Consider the following 14192-nt stretch of genomic DNA (forward strand, 5'->3'; position numbering starts at 1 on the left):
TTGGAAAGAAATCACTTTTAACACTTTTAGCTGTGTAGTTATTCTTGGTTATGTCATTGTACTTACTTATTTTCATATTTCTAAATCAATGGTTTATGCTGCTATTTCTAAATTTGTAATTTTGGGATACTAACTGTGTACTTCCTGTTACGGTAGATGCAGCCTCATTGCACATGACCATTTCCCTGTCTCTTCCTACCCAGTTTAATTATATCATTATTTCAGTTATAGAAAATCACATTATACATTAATGTAACTTGGTGAATATTATAGAGACAGATGTTTTAGTAAGTTTATATTTTCTCACATTAATAATTGCCCCATTTTAACTTACGTAGTTTTAAATAAACCTATCCTTAATTTCCCTTCTTAATTACCTCATTACAGTCACCATAAACCAACTGCTAGTTGTTTCAAAATGCTCAAATTTGTCAACTAAGTCCTCTCACTCCCCAGAATTTTCATGCCTCATTATGTTTTTATTCTCCCTCCATCTGCTTTCTGTCTTCTGGCTTTCAGCTTCCCCTGGAGGTGTGTTCCCCTCTTTGGCTCTCATCCTTATCTTCTTTTAATAATGGAATCTATTATAAGAGAATGGAAAGCAAAGTGATACCTGTCCCAGGTCATTGATACTTCACGTGTTGTATCCCTCAACTGTGAAATGTAAGGATTTGTTCTCTACAGAAGGCAAATGGATAAAAAGCAGATTCCATTTGCACCTTGAAATCAGCTTAAGAGGCCACCATTTGTCACTGTGTGTGTTGAAGTGTATTGCCTTATCAGTGTCACTAGCACCGGGCATATTGATTTAAGACAATAACTTAACTTCCCATGAGAACCCTCCCTCCACAAGAGTGGTGCCACAATCATTCTTAGTTACAGAAACATTCGAGTGAAGGCTGATTTCAAAACGATTTATAAACTCCATACATCATCAATCTTGCATTAAACCAAATCATTATTTAAAATGTAATATATATTCTGTAAGTTATTTTTCCTAGTTTTTAAAGCACATTATTAAATATTTTATGAGCAATTGTCACTTTGTCAGAATATAATAACATTGGGAAATTTTACATTCATTTTTAGGAAAATAATCATACAGTAGGTTGTAGGTTGTAGAGCAAAGCAAACTGGTTTACAATCACTTTTAATCCATTTTTGCAAAGACTGTTGTTGTTTCAGAAAATCATGCAATCTTAAATATGTATGATTAAAAACTAAATAGTCTTAGATATATTAACTGGATTGCTCAACCTAACTGCCATTTGCTGTAATATAGACATAAGCTGGATTTCATAAAGGGCCATAATAATCTTGCTCTAAAAATAAATACAGACTTCTGGTTTAGGATGACACATAAACCACAAAGTGGTAAGTCATAAAAACCTATAAGCTGTGAGATTTTGTTGACCAAATTCCACTAGAAGTCCCCTGGCCTACACGTTGTTTAGGTCAGTTATTCTCCAAGTTAAGTCCCAGGAATAGCAGCATCAGAATCACTTAGAATTTTTAGAAATGCAAATTCTTAGGCCCTACTCCACACCTACTAAGTCAGAAATGCTGTGTGTGGGGCCCAACAATCTGGACTAAAGCAATAATTCTCAAACTTCAGCGTGCATCATCAGATCACGGAAACATCTTATTAAAATACAAATCCTACCTACAAAGGGCTAATATCCAGAATCTACAAAGAACTCAAACAAATATACAAGAAAAAAACAAACAACCCCATCAAAAAGTGGGGAAAGGATATGAACAGACATTTCTCAAAAGAAGACATTCATACAGCCAACAGACACATGAAAAATGCTCATCATCACTCGCCATCAGAGAAATGCAAATCAAAACCACAATGAGATACCATCTCACACCAGTTAGAATGGCAATCATTAAAAAATCAGGAAACAACAGGTGTTGGAGAGGATGTGGAGAAATAGGAACACTTTCACACTGTTGGTGGGATTGTAAACTAGTTCAACCATTATGGAAAACAGTATGGCAATTCCTCAAGGATCTAGAACTAGATGTACCATATGACCCAGCCATCCCACTACTGGGTATATACCCAAAGGATTATAAATTATTCTACTACAAAGACACATGCACACGTATGTTTATTGCGGCACTATTCACAATAGCAAAGACTTGGAATCAACCCAAATGTCCATCAGTGACAGACTGGATTAAGAAAATGTGGTACATATATACCATGGAATACTATACAGCCATAAAAAAGGATGAGTTTGCGTCCTTTGTAGGGACATGGATGCAGCTGGAAACCATCATTCTTAGCAAACTATCACAAGAAGAGAAAACCAAACACCGCATGTTCTCACTCATAGGTGGGAACTGAACAATGAGTTCACTTGGACTCGGGAAGGGGAACATCACACACTGGGGCCTATCATGGGGAGAAGGGAGGGGGGAGGGATTGCATTGGGGAGTTATACCTGATATAAATGACGAATTGATGGGTGCTGACGAGTTGATGGGTGCAGCACACCAACATGGCACAAGTATACATATGTAACAAACCTGCACGTTATCCACATGTACCCTAGAACTTAAAGTATAATAAAAAAAAATAAAATAAAAAAATAAAAAAAGCTTATAAAAGTACAAGAGAATTACAGAGATCTTAATATAGAGATAACTGAAATTTCTATATTTAATAAAATTTTTTGTATGTCTGCAAAAAAAAAAAAAATACAAATCCTAGGACCCACCCCTAATTTAGTAGTTCCCGGGTGATACTAATGCTTTGGTCAGGGGATTACACTCTGAGAATTAATGACCTAGGAAAGTTAAGCACTATGGGAATTAAATGGGTTACTATATGGAATCTGATGATCTTTGCCCTGTGAGGATTTTGTTTGGGCGATTTTCTCTGATTTCCTTTGGAAGCATATGTATGTAAGGAAGAGAAAGGGAGAGCCAATTCCTGAATAAACATTTATTGACACTGTGGAAAGTATAGACAGACAAGAACTATACTCTTGGGGTTTACAGGCTAGCAGAGAAAAACAGCCATAAACACCTAAGTTAAATTTTAGTTATGGCTATTTTACAGACTTCAAAGTTTTTTAAAATAAGTACTGTGCTAATAAAAGGTCTAACAGAGAAACATGGATATCTGGAGAAATTAATAAGTGATTTTTAACTTCCAATCTGAAGGATGATGTAATTGTTTTCTATTGTGACTGTGTGAAGAGCACAAACTTAGTGGTCGTGACAACACAAATGTTTTAGTTTACAATTCCATAGTATCAAATTCTGATGTCAAGATCACACATTGAATTCTGACATTGAGGTCCCTGGACTAAAATCAAGGTGTCAGCAGGACTGCATTCCTTCCTGGAGGTTCTAGGTGAGAATCTGTTTCCCTGTCTTTTCCAGCTTCCAGGAGCTGCCCTCATTCCTTGGCCAACTCACGCCAGTTAGAATGGCAATCATTAAAATGTATAGAAACAACAAATGCTGGTGAGGATTCAAAGAAATAGGAGTGCTTTTACACTGTTGGTGGGAGTGTAAATTAGTTCAACCATTGTAGAAGACAGTGTGGCGATTCCTCAAGGATCTAGAACCAGAAATACCATTTGACCCAGCAATCCCACTACTGGGTATATACCAAAAGGATTATAAATCATTCTACTATAAAGACACATGCACACATATGTTTACCGCAGTGCTATTCACAATAGCAAAGACTTGCAACCAACCTAAATGCCCATCAATGATAGACTTGATACAGAAAACGTGGCAAATATACACCATGGAATACTATGCAGCTATAAAAAGGAATGAATTCATGTCCTTTCTAGGGACATGGATGAAGCTGGAAACCATTATTCTCAGCAAACTAACACAGTAACAGAAAACCAAACACCGCATGTTCTCACTCATAAGTGGAAGTTGAACAATGGGCCCTACAAAACGTATGGACACAAGGAGGGGAACATCACACACACTGGGGCCTGTTGGGGGGTAGGGGAAAAGGGGAGGGAGAGCATTAGGACAAATACGTAATGCATGCGGGCCCAAAATCCAGATGATGGGTTAATAGGTGCAGCAAACCACCATGGCATATGTATACCTATGTAACAAACCTGCATATTCAGCACATGTATCCCAGAACTTAAAATAAAAAATTCTGGAATCATCAAAGCAAATATACTCAAAACTTTTCATCCAAGTAATGTGCAGACATATTCAACCCTCAATTTTAAAGTGACTATTTTGCTTTATAATAACAATTCATGTATTTCTGGGGATGCTTAAAGTTATATTCAGGTTTCCTAGCTTTCTGCCAGAACTGTCAATAGAAGGAAGGTCAGTGCTCCTGAAGGCTACAATAATAGAAAGCTCTTAGTAGGAAACATAAAGGATTCCACATTATTTTTCCTACCCAGGCAAACTAGTTTATCTATTTGATGTGATAATTCTTAAAGGATAATTTATCATTATCAGCAAATGTTACATGGAAATATTTTTTTCTTTCTGACATCTAAATGTCCTGAGAGACACCCATGAGCATCATTAGTATGTAAGATAATCTATTTTGCCCTTGGAAAGTGTCTATGAGGGAGTACTGTTCTGAGTCTAAACACAATTCTCTGTGCTAGAGAAGGTGTTCCTAGGTAGCCTGAAACTCGTGATTCCATACTCACTTTTTTGGGGGGAAGGGGGACAATTGCTTTAATCAAAGAATTATCTGCCTCTAAAAAGCATAAAAATGACCACCTTAGGGAAACCATCTCCATTTTCTCTCTCAACTCTTCCAATGGGGACTGATTGAACAAATTTTCAATACAGCCATGAAAGTCAATTCAAAAATCTTTAAAGTTAAAATGACTAGAAGATGAAATATGCATTAAGTCCTATTTCACATTTTAAAATAGCTATAGAGACTAAAATGATTTGATAAAACTATCAATAGTAGTGGATGCTACAGAAAAGAGAAAACCACAGGTGAAAGTTCTGGATACTACATCTACTCACTACACTGCTGATGGAAGTGGATTGAGGAGCACACATTTAGATTCCTTGCCACATATTACACTTTTTGAAGAATCCCCTAATTGTTCAAGAATATCCTCTGGGCACACAAAAGCCCAGAAAGGCACTTCTAGCTGGAGAATATTATTGTGATCAATGAGCACATTGCATAAAAATATTAGGAAATACATTATTCCATGTAGTTAATCCAAAAATAAATACATCTCTTTCCCAAGTTATACTGATTGTTTGTATTATGTATTTGACTAGGTTTGGGGCATGTCACTTTTTTCTGTATGTATAATTCCTTTTGAAATGGATATAATAATTTCTTTTGAAATAAAGAACCACAGTAAATAATTTTCTGTAAGAAGGAAAATGGTGGCTTGTACACACAAAAAATAATTTTTTTCTAGCATATTTTATCTTTCATCCTTTATTCTAAAGAAATATTTCAAATGATGACTGCAAAAATGTTCTTCAAATTAATGAACAGTGCATTGCATTACTTAAGTGTTTTTGTTTTAAATGTTAGAATTGATGAATTAGATATGGGAGCAGCCTTTTACTTCTCAAGAACCACTTTAAATTTCAGACTATTACATCATTCTTTTATATTAAACTATCCATGGCCATTTATCTATCCATATCATGTTTATTTATTCATGAACTACAAAAAAAAAATGAATATATATTTATTTTTTTTGCCAACAATCAGGAAATTACACTTAACTTAGGGTGGAAAAACTCCTAGAAACAAGTACTATCAGCAAAATTTCCTCAGCCTGATTGAATATTGAGCACTCTTTTGGTTTTAAATGTTAAAAATCCAATTTAAAGGCAATTGAAGCCAAAACAAAACTATAGGAGTTTACTGATACATAACTTAGTACAAATCTGAAGTTAGGCATGGCTGGATTCAGAGTCCAAACAATATCATTATAATCCTCTATTTCATTTCTCTATTTCCATCTCCATCTCCACCTCTGTTTTTATCTTCATCATAATCAGTTCTATGTGTCAAGGCTTTTCTGTGTTGGCTTCATCCTATCCTACTATGGATACCTTTTCTTCTTGAGTTAGGAAAAATGTCTTCTAGCAGTCCTCAGATTTTACCTTAACAGCTTGTGAGATAAAAGAAATAGATCAACTCTTTCAAAGTGTCCATACAGCACTCTTACGGAAGATGTCCGGACTTGCTTGTGTTATGTGCTCATGCTTTAGAGCAATCACTATGCTAAGTGTATGGGTATCTCCTGTAGATAGGACACAAATAGAGTGACTTGATCGACAATCCAATCAGGGGCACATGAATTGAGGAGAACAGCTCTGAAATTAAAGAGAGTGCTGAAGAAATTCAGATATCTAGTCCTTGGTTCCTTGAAAGTATGACAAGTTAAAGGTCATACTCATGTTTCCAAAATCGAAGGGAAAATTCCCAATGATCTCTCTGGCATAACAAAATAAGAATGGCATTAGATCTCCATTATCAGAAGGTTTACATTGTATGGAAATACCACATTTTATTTATCTCTTCATCAGTTAATAGAAATTTGGTTTCAGGCCGGGCTCAGTGGCTCATGCCTGTAATCCCAGCGCTCTGGGAGGCAGAGGTGGGTGGATAACCTGATGTTAGGAGTTCAAGACCACCCTGGCCAACATGGTGAAACTGCATCTCTACTAAAAATACAAAATTAGCTGGGTGTGGTGGTGGGTGCCCGTAATCCCAGCTACTGGGGAGGCTGAGACAGTAGAATCACTTGAACCCGGCAGGCAGAGGTTGCAGTGAGCCAAGATCGCACCATTGCACTCCAGCCTGGGTGACAAGAGCAAAACTCCATCTTAAAAAAAAAAAAATAGAAAGAAAACAAAAAAAGAAAGAAAGAAATTTGGTTTTGAAGTCACACACACAAAAAAGGAAGAATAATTTCGAAATTAGCTGATGAATAAAAGTTGTAGAACAAAGACAACTTAGAGCATGGTCCTTCTAGAACACTTCAGAATGGAGCACTTTGCTCCAATGTGAGAACGTATGAAAAACAGGAATAGTGGAATGGCTGTTTAGGCTGTTCACTTTAGGTCTAGAGACTAGCAGTATCAATACAGAAAGAGTGGAGGAGGCAAGACCATTACAAGGGTCCAAATCAAGGTCTACAGTAACTCTGCTGTCTCAAATTTACTTTTCCCACAACTTAGCCTCACAGACATTCTCAAATTCTGGCAGAAACAAAGAATACTAAACTCCTATCATGCACCATAAACCTTTAGAAGACCAAACACAATGGTCCTGTGACAGGAAACAAAATATTTTGATTTATTTAACAACTCTTATACTGCCAACCGTTCTTCCACACTTTCTTTCACTTTCTCCTAGATAAAGCCTTTCTGTGTTTGTTTCCCTTCTTTTATTTCTTTTATCTGCACCCTTGTATTCATAATCTTTTGTTTTAATCCTTAAACAACTCCACTCTCTTCCCATTCCTATAGTTGCCTTTTTGTTACAAATCTACCTCCCTCTAAGAAAGCTCAGTGATCCTAGATTTGCCTCTCTAAGCCCTAAGTAAATTCCATGTACTTACCTCATTAAAAATATATTAAAAGACAACTATGTGTTTACTCAAGGAGGAGTGACAATATCAACAACTCACAATGAGGAGACTTGATTTGTGAACAGTCAGTCAGTAGATATTTATTGCATACTTTAGCTGTTCTGTAGAAGTCAAAGAAGGAGAGGCCTTCAATGACTATAATTGGAAGAGCAAGATAAACTTCTTCTTAAAACAAAGTCAAATAAGGATATGTGAATTAAGAAATATTGAGAATGAAGAAAGGAGAAGTCATTCATAACGTATTAGTATTTTTCAGGTCATTGCTATGGACAACATCTATGGTAAAGTCTAAAGAAATTTAAGACCAGTGTGCAACAGTTTTATACTTTTTAATTGAAATGATCACATGGTAAAGACTTAGGGGTTTTTGTAGATTATGAGATATGGAGAGATGTGAGAAGAAGAGTGAGAAGAAAAAAGGAAGAAGTGAAGTGTATAATTGCAGCAAGGGAAAGAATCATGATTGCTGAAAAAAAATAGAGGAAAGAAACTTTTATGTCCTTCTGCACTGCTAACCTACTGGTATCCTCTCTGAAATGTGGGAGAAACAAGATGTAGATTAATGTGTCTAAATTGAAGAGTATATGATCCTAATAAGATAGAAACTGGAGAAAGTTTGTGGAAAAGAGTGGTTGACTACACCCTATAGAACCGTGATCCTCTCCAGAGGATCCTGATCAAATGGAAAGTGATAGGCATGGGCTTCCAAGCCAATTGCTGTTGCCTTCTGTGCCTCCTTTGGCCTCTTAGGGGTCCCTAACAGGGAATCTGCAGGATGCCCTATAGGAGGCACTCCCTGGCCAACTTCAAGTCTACAGTCTGTACCCAACACAACCACCACTTCTGTGGTATCTTCAGGGAAACTGAAACATACCTCTTCATGCTTCCCCACACAGGTCATGGAGAATTCATTAAATGCCTTTAAATAGTAATCAGATGAGATTAGAGTTCTTGAAATTTTAATCTGGTGTGTTTGGGGAAAATGGACCTGAGAACAAGGAAGTTAAGAAGCTCTGGTAAGATTTAAGGTATTCGAAATTTGTATTAATATTGTTAGTTTTGGAATGGAAAGAAAGAGGACAAAAATGATATTTCAAATGAAGTGTCAATAGGGCTTTGCAGATGGATTGCTGTAATAGGCAAAGTAGAAAAAAATCCAAAAAAACCCAGAGGCTTTGGGCCTTAATGGTATTTTTAACATGGATTTAAAAAACCCATGAAGGCAAGCTGGTTTAGGAGTGAAAATTATTGAGTTTGAGATTATGGTGACATATCTAAACAGGAATGTCCAAAGAAATGGTAGAAATAAGTTATTGGAAGTGAAGAAAGGAGGCAGGCCTAGGGTGATAAACAGGATGTCAACAGCATCTGCAGATAAATGACATGTGGCTACTCACTGTCTGTCTCATTTCTCCCACATCCATTCATTGCATTACAATCATGGTGCCATCTTCTTAACAGGTCACTAAGCTGGCTTTGGAATGAAGAAGAAGGAACAAGTGTTGATATTAATAGAGACTGACAACTTCTGCTGAGGCATGGGTGTAACTCTTAAGTCAAACAGAATATTGAGCAAAATTGAACTAACCTTGTCTTAAGGACTTCTAGATACAGAGATGTCTCAATATACTCTGACAAGCTACTCCATTATTTCACTAGCATTAGAGTCTGTCAGGCTGTTTCTTTCATCAGTAAAGTTAACCCTCACTCATTAGAATAGTAGAGTACTATGATGACATACTTGATGACCCATCTACTTAACTCTTTCACTTGGCATAAGGGAGGACATTCATGATCTGGTAGGGAAAAAAAGCCTCTTTGCAACTCATTTTTTTGTTTTGTTTTGTTTTTTTAAATTCTTTATAATACAGGGTTAAGGCACTAGATAAATATTCTGTGGGTGGCACCTGGAAGAAAAAAGAAAGGAAGGAAGGAAAGAAAGAAGGAAGGAAGGAAGGAAGGAAGAAGGAAGGAAGAAGGAAGGAAGGAAGGAAGGAAGGAAGGAAGGAAGGAAGGAAGGAAGGAAGGAAGGAAGAAAGGAAGTCCAGCAAGCAAGCAAGCCCAGATTTCATAGGATTGTATGAGCATGAATATTAATGTCACATATTATTATTTAAAAACTTTTTTTCTCTTTGCAAAGTTTTCTAACTGAGCCATAAAATTTGCACTGGCCTAGAATGAGGCATCCAAGCTAAGTGTCCAAAAGTGCCATATTAATACTTTAATAAAGTTTGAGCAGCCAGAGCAGTGGTGGCAAATTCTCTCCCCTCTGCTCCTATAAAACCAGCTTTCTAATTCTCCCTGTAACAATTCTTATTTCCGCATAACTCCTTGCTAACAGTGACCAACCTACCTTTTTGATCTTGGGGGGGCCCTATTAATAGAGATTTTTAGTGAGGAAAGCACTTCAGCAAGAGAATAAATTAGATCCATAGTGTCTTCTATTTGGCAATAAACAGCTTTTACAGGTGAGTAAACCACAAAACAAAGATGGCTTTTATTTTATAACTGCAAAGATTATACATTATGACTCAAGTTTGTGCCATCAGAAATGGTTTCCCTGTGGAAAAGAAAAAAGCAAAACCTTGCTAGAGAAGAATTTTAAATTAATAAAATGCTCTATTACATTAAAATCTGAAGCATATATCTGATTTCAGAATTCCTGCCCATAATGAGTGAGCAAAGTAATGCAATCTATATATCCTGATATAGATGTCCCATAAAGTAAATCAAGAAGAGCAGTATAAATTAGTTACAGGAAAACTTTACTCAAGCACAAATGTATTTTAAAGGATATACCAGATTCTATCCTCCTGGAATGTGGATGTAAAATAATAATGATTCTTGGTACAATAATTAAATCATTTTAATGCTATCTGATATTCCGAAGCAGTTAAATTCAACCTATAAGAAAAAAACCAAAAATACTAAAGATATAAAAATTGGATCTTTTCAGCTGAGTGTGGGATTATGGTTAACACACAAGGTGAGAAAACTGGATCATTTGGGCTCCAAGGAGTGCTTCTGTGTCAACAGACAAGGCAAATCGAAATGAGATGACTTGCATACATCTGTGACACAGTCTTGGCCTGATTCTAGAAATCAAGTCATGAGACCACTACCTTTAGTAAAACAGGAAAATCAGGTGAAGTGAATGTCTACTACATAAAAATGGATAGCATATTTTAATATCTGAATAACATATTGAAGTGTTTTGTCTATGATATAAACTCAACTAATCACCACTGGGAAAAAAAAAACAAGTCAGTAGTGGAGTAATAACATGTCTGTCAAAGTGTCTAACAGTGCTGTAGGAATAAAACTAAGTTGTATACTTCATTTTTCATTTTGTAGTTTAAATGTATCACTATGATAATTTGATATACTTACTGAATAATAAATGCTATTAAAATAAAATGACTATCAACTTGACTAAATTAGTCTTGAATGATAGATAATGCAGATAATTTTAAAACATACAACACCGACATATTCTAGGCAATCAAAATTAAACCTATCTTCTTTAATCTAAAATAATGTTTTAGAAATGTCAAAGATGTCTTCAAAATTGGAATATTAAAAGGGCAACCTATGCAAAGTACCCACTTTAAAATTTCGCTTTATAGTACTGTTCTGCTGTGGGGCCGGATATTCAGACAAAAGAAAAAAAAAATCACAGCTACTGATTAACTGATATTGAGGAAGGAATCATTTCCCAGAATGAGAACTTAGTAATACATTAGAATTGCTGGAAGAGTGAAACATCTTGCCATGAAACACAGAAAAAGCCTCATCCCTGAAGTCATGCCCCATCACTCAGTTTTGCTGGCATCATGCCCACCTTGAGGACAGTTTTCCTTACTGCTTATACACACTAGAGTTTTACTCATCTATGGCTCATCAATCACAATAATAACTTACTTTAGACAGAAAGTGGCTTGGTCAGTGGTTTGAGAGAAGTGTGCAACTTACCGCCTCTTCCCTTTCTTCTTTCCTTTCTCTTGGGTCAGTACCTGTATACTCTACTCTCTGCTTCCCTGTGAATTTCACTGCCCAATTTAAATGTTTTACTTTAATTCTATCTGTGGATATATATGTCCTCTGTATTCACTCATTCACTCTTTTTCCTCTACCAATTATGGCCCTATTTCCTTTGAAAATTTCTTTCTGAAGACCAGGACCAGGTTCAGGGGCATGCAACTTTTGCAGTTGCATAAGGTTCCTTGATCAGAAGGCTCCCAAGCTTGGTTTAATGCTCTGTGGTCACTGTCTTGAAATTCTTAATAATTTTACCTTTGGCCTTAAGTTTTGTACATAAAGTCTTATGGAACAAGAGAGAATGCCCATGATTGCAGCAGATAGGTACAACATGCATTTTCATTGTTCTTTGCCACTTCATTTGAATATTACATTTGCAGTGACCCAGGAACACAGAATGCCAGTGGACCAATGACGCATGGGAGTTCACAAACACTCAAAGAGAGTACAAGGTGTGTTAAGTTTGTGTCAGAATAAGTATGGACACTGACAGCCCCAAAAGGCCACTTGTTCGCTTGAACCAGAACTTCTTCCACAGAAAGAAGAAAATGACCAAGGAACCCTATCACATGCTTTTTTATCTTACATTGTTGTATTAGCCAATTGTATTAAAAATGATGGCATAGAAGGAAAAGAATAGATAAGGCAACCCCTTGCTGTCTTTCTTTTAAGTCCCTCCTAACTCATCAGCAGGCTGAAGGTAGAATGTTGGTAGAATACGTGCCTATCAAGACATGAAATAAAAACAGTTGACTTAGTTTTGATGCAGTGCTTAGTTTTGACTGCTCTGTCATGGTTAAGAATGAAATACGGATTCAGGTGTGAGGTATCTGTTTAGGCCATTCTTGCATTTTTATAAAGACATACCTGAGACTGGGTAATTTATAAGGAAAAGAGGTTTAATTGACACATGGTTCTGCAGGCGGTACAGGAAGCATAGTGCCAGCATCTGCTCAACTTCTGGTAATGCCTCAGGGAGCTCTTACTCATAGCAGAAGGTGAAGTGGGAGAGGGCAGGTTATATGGTGAGAGTGGGACCAAGAGAGACAGGAGGTAGTGCCACATACTTTTAGACATCAGACTCATTTGAATTCACTCAAGGGGATGGTGCTAAGCTATTCATGTGGGATCTGCCTCCATGATGCAAACATTTCCCACCGGGACTTACTTCCAACACTGGGGATTACATTTCAACATGACGTTTAGTTGGGACAAATATCCAAACCATATCAAAGTACAAAATACAAAATGTGTAATTTTAGTGATTTCATGAGTAGCGTGCTCTTATGTTTGCATTTAAAACTGTCATTGCACAATATAAAGATCAAGGGTAAAATTAATGCTAATAATTTATGTTTTTCTTTACTCAGAAGAATATTAAATAGCAAATAAAAACACCATGACAAGTTGGTGTGGGGAGGAGAGGAAGGATGGTAGGGAGATTACAGAAGAAAGAAAAGTTTTATATCTTAATACCTTTAACTGAACTTTTCCCGTTTTCTGAACTAGAGGCACAACATTTTCATTTTGCCCTGAGCCCCACAAATTATGTGTCTGGCTCTGCTGAAGACTTTAAGGTTGGAATTGTGTGCCTAATTTTTACTTACTATGACTGAGAAGCCTGCCATCAGTGCCAGTAATATTCCCAAATTATGGAAAAGAAAAATCAAATTGGTGACTTTTTGGAAACTCCTTGAAAATATTCTTTGCATTCTTAAAACTTTTAAGTAAAACTCATTCTTTCTCAAACATGAATAACCAAAATAATTTTTTAACACTCTACTTCTTCAAAGGCATGGCTTTATTTTATCACAAGTATTACAACATTATTTTTCTTCTATTGGTCTTGAAAATACGCAGTATTTCTGCTGTCCTATAGGTTACACAGATTTTGATTGCCCAGCATAGTATCTCTAATAGCCATGTGTTTTCTGGGCTGAGTTAGGAACCTGACCATCATTTCAGTCTTCAAGGAAAATGTGCTTTAAATACCAAGCAACTAACTTAGAAACAAACTTTATTCCATAGCTTGTTTGTAAATCAAGAGCTTTTTGTTTCTAGTTTACATTTTGTGACAGTTCAAATATGATGCCCAAGATACTGAATTTGCTTCATGATTGAAAATTTTGTTGATCTTTATTGAACCAGTTTTGAGAGCTTGGTATGCTCTTTTCCCCTTGGATTGGACTTGTCCTACCGGGAAGAGGTAGGACAAATGGGCAGGCAGGAAGCAGACAGATAGGAGAAAGAAAAGTTCCAATTTTGCACCTCAATTCAGACATTTCCTGCTTATATTCTTGCTTTTGTAGTTACTATGAAGGAATACTTAATATTATTTTAAGTAATTTTTAGTTCTTTGTCTCCTAGAGACCTACAAACATTAGATGTTTTCTGTGAGACTATCCTACGAGAATAGAGAAGAGGTTCTAAATGCTATTCATCTCTACAAACTTTATTTGCCTTCAATCAGTAAGAAAAGTTAAGTATTTGAATTTAAAAAGGAAAAAGCACAACGAGAAAAGTGAAAATTATTCCCCTGATCGCTAA

Source organism: Piliocolobus tephrosceles, chromosome 8 (assembly GCF_002776525.5).
Source record: "Piliocolobus tephrosceles isolate RC106 chromosome 8, ASM277652v3, whole genome shotgun sequence".
Lineage (NCBI taxonomy): Eukaryota > Metazoa > Chordata > Mammalia > Primates > Cercopithecidae > Piliocolobus > Piliocolobus tephrosceles.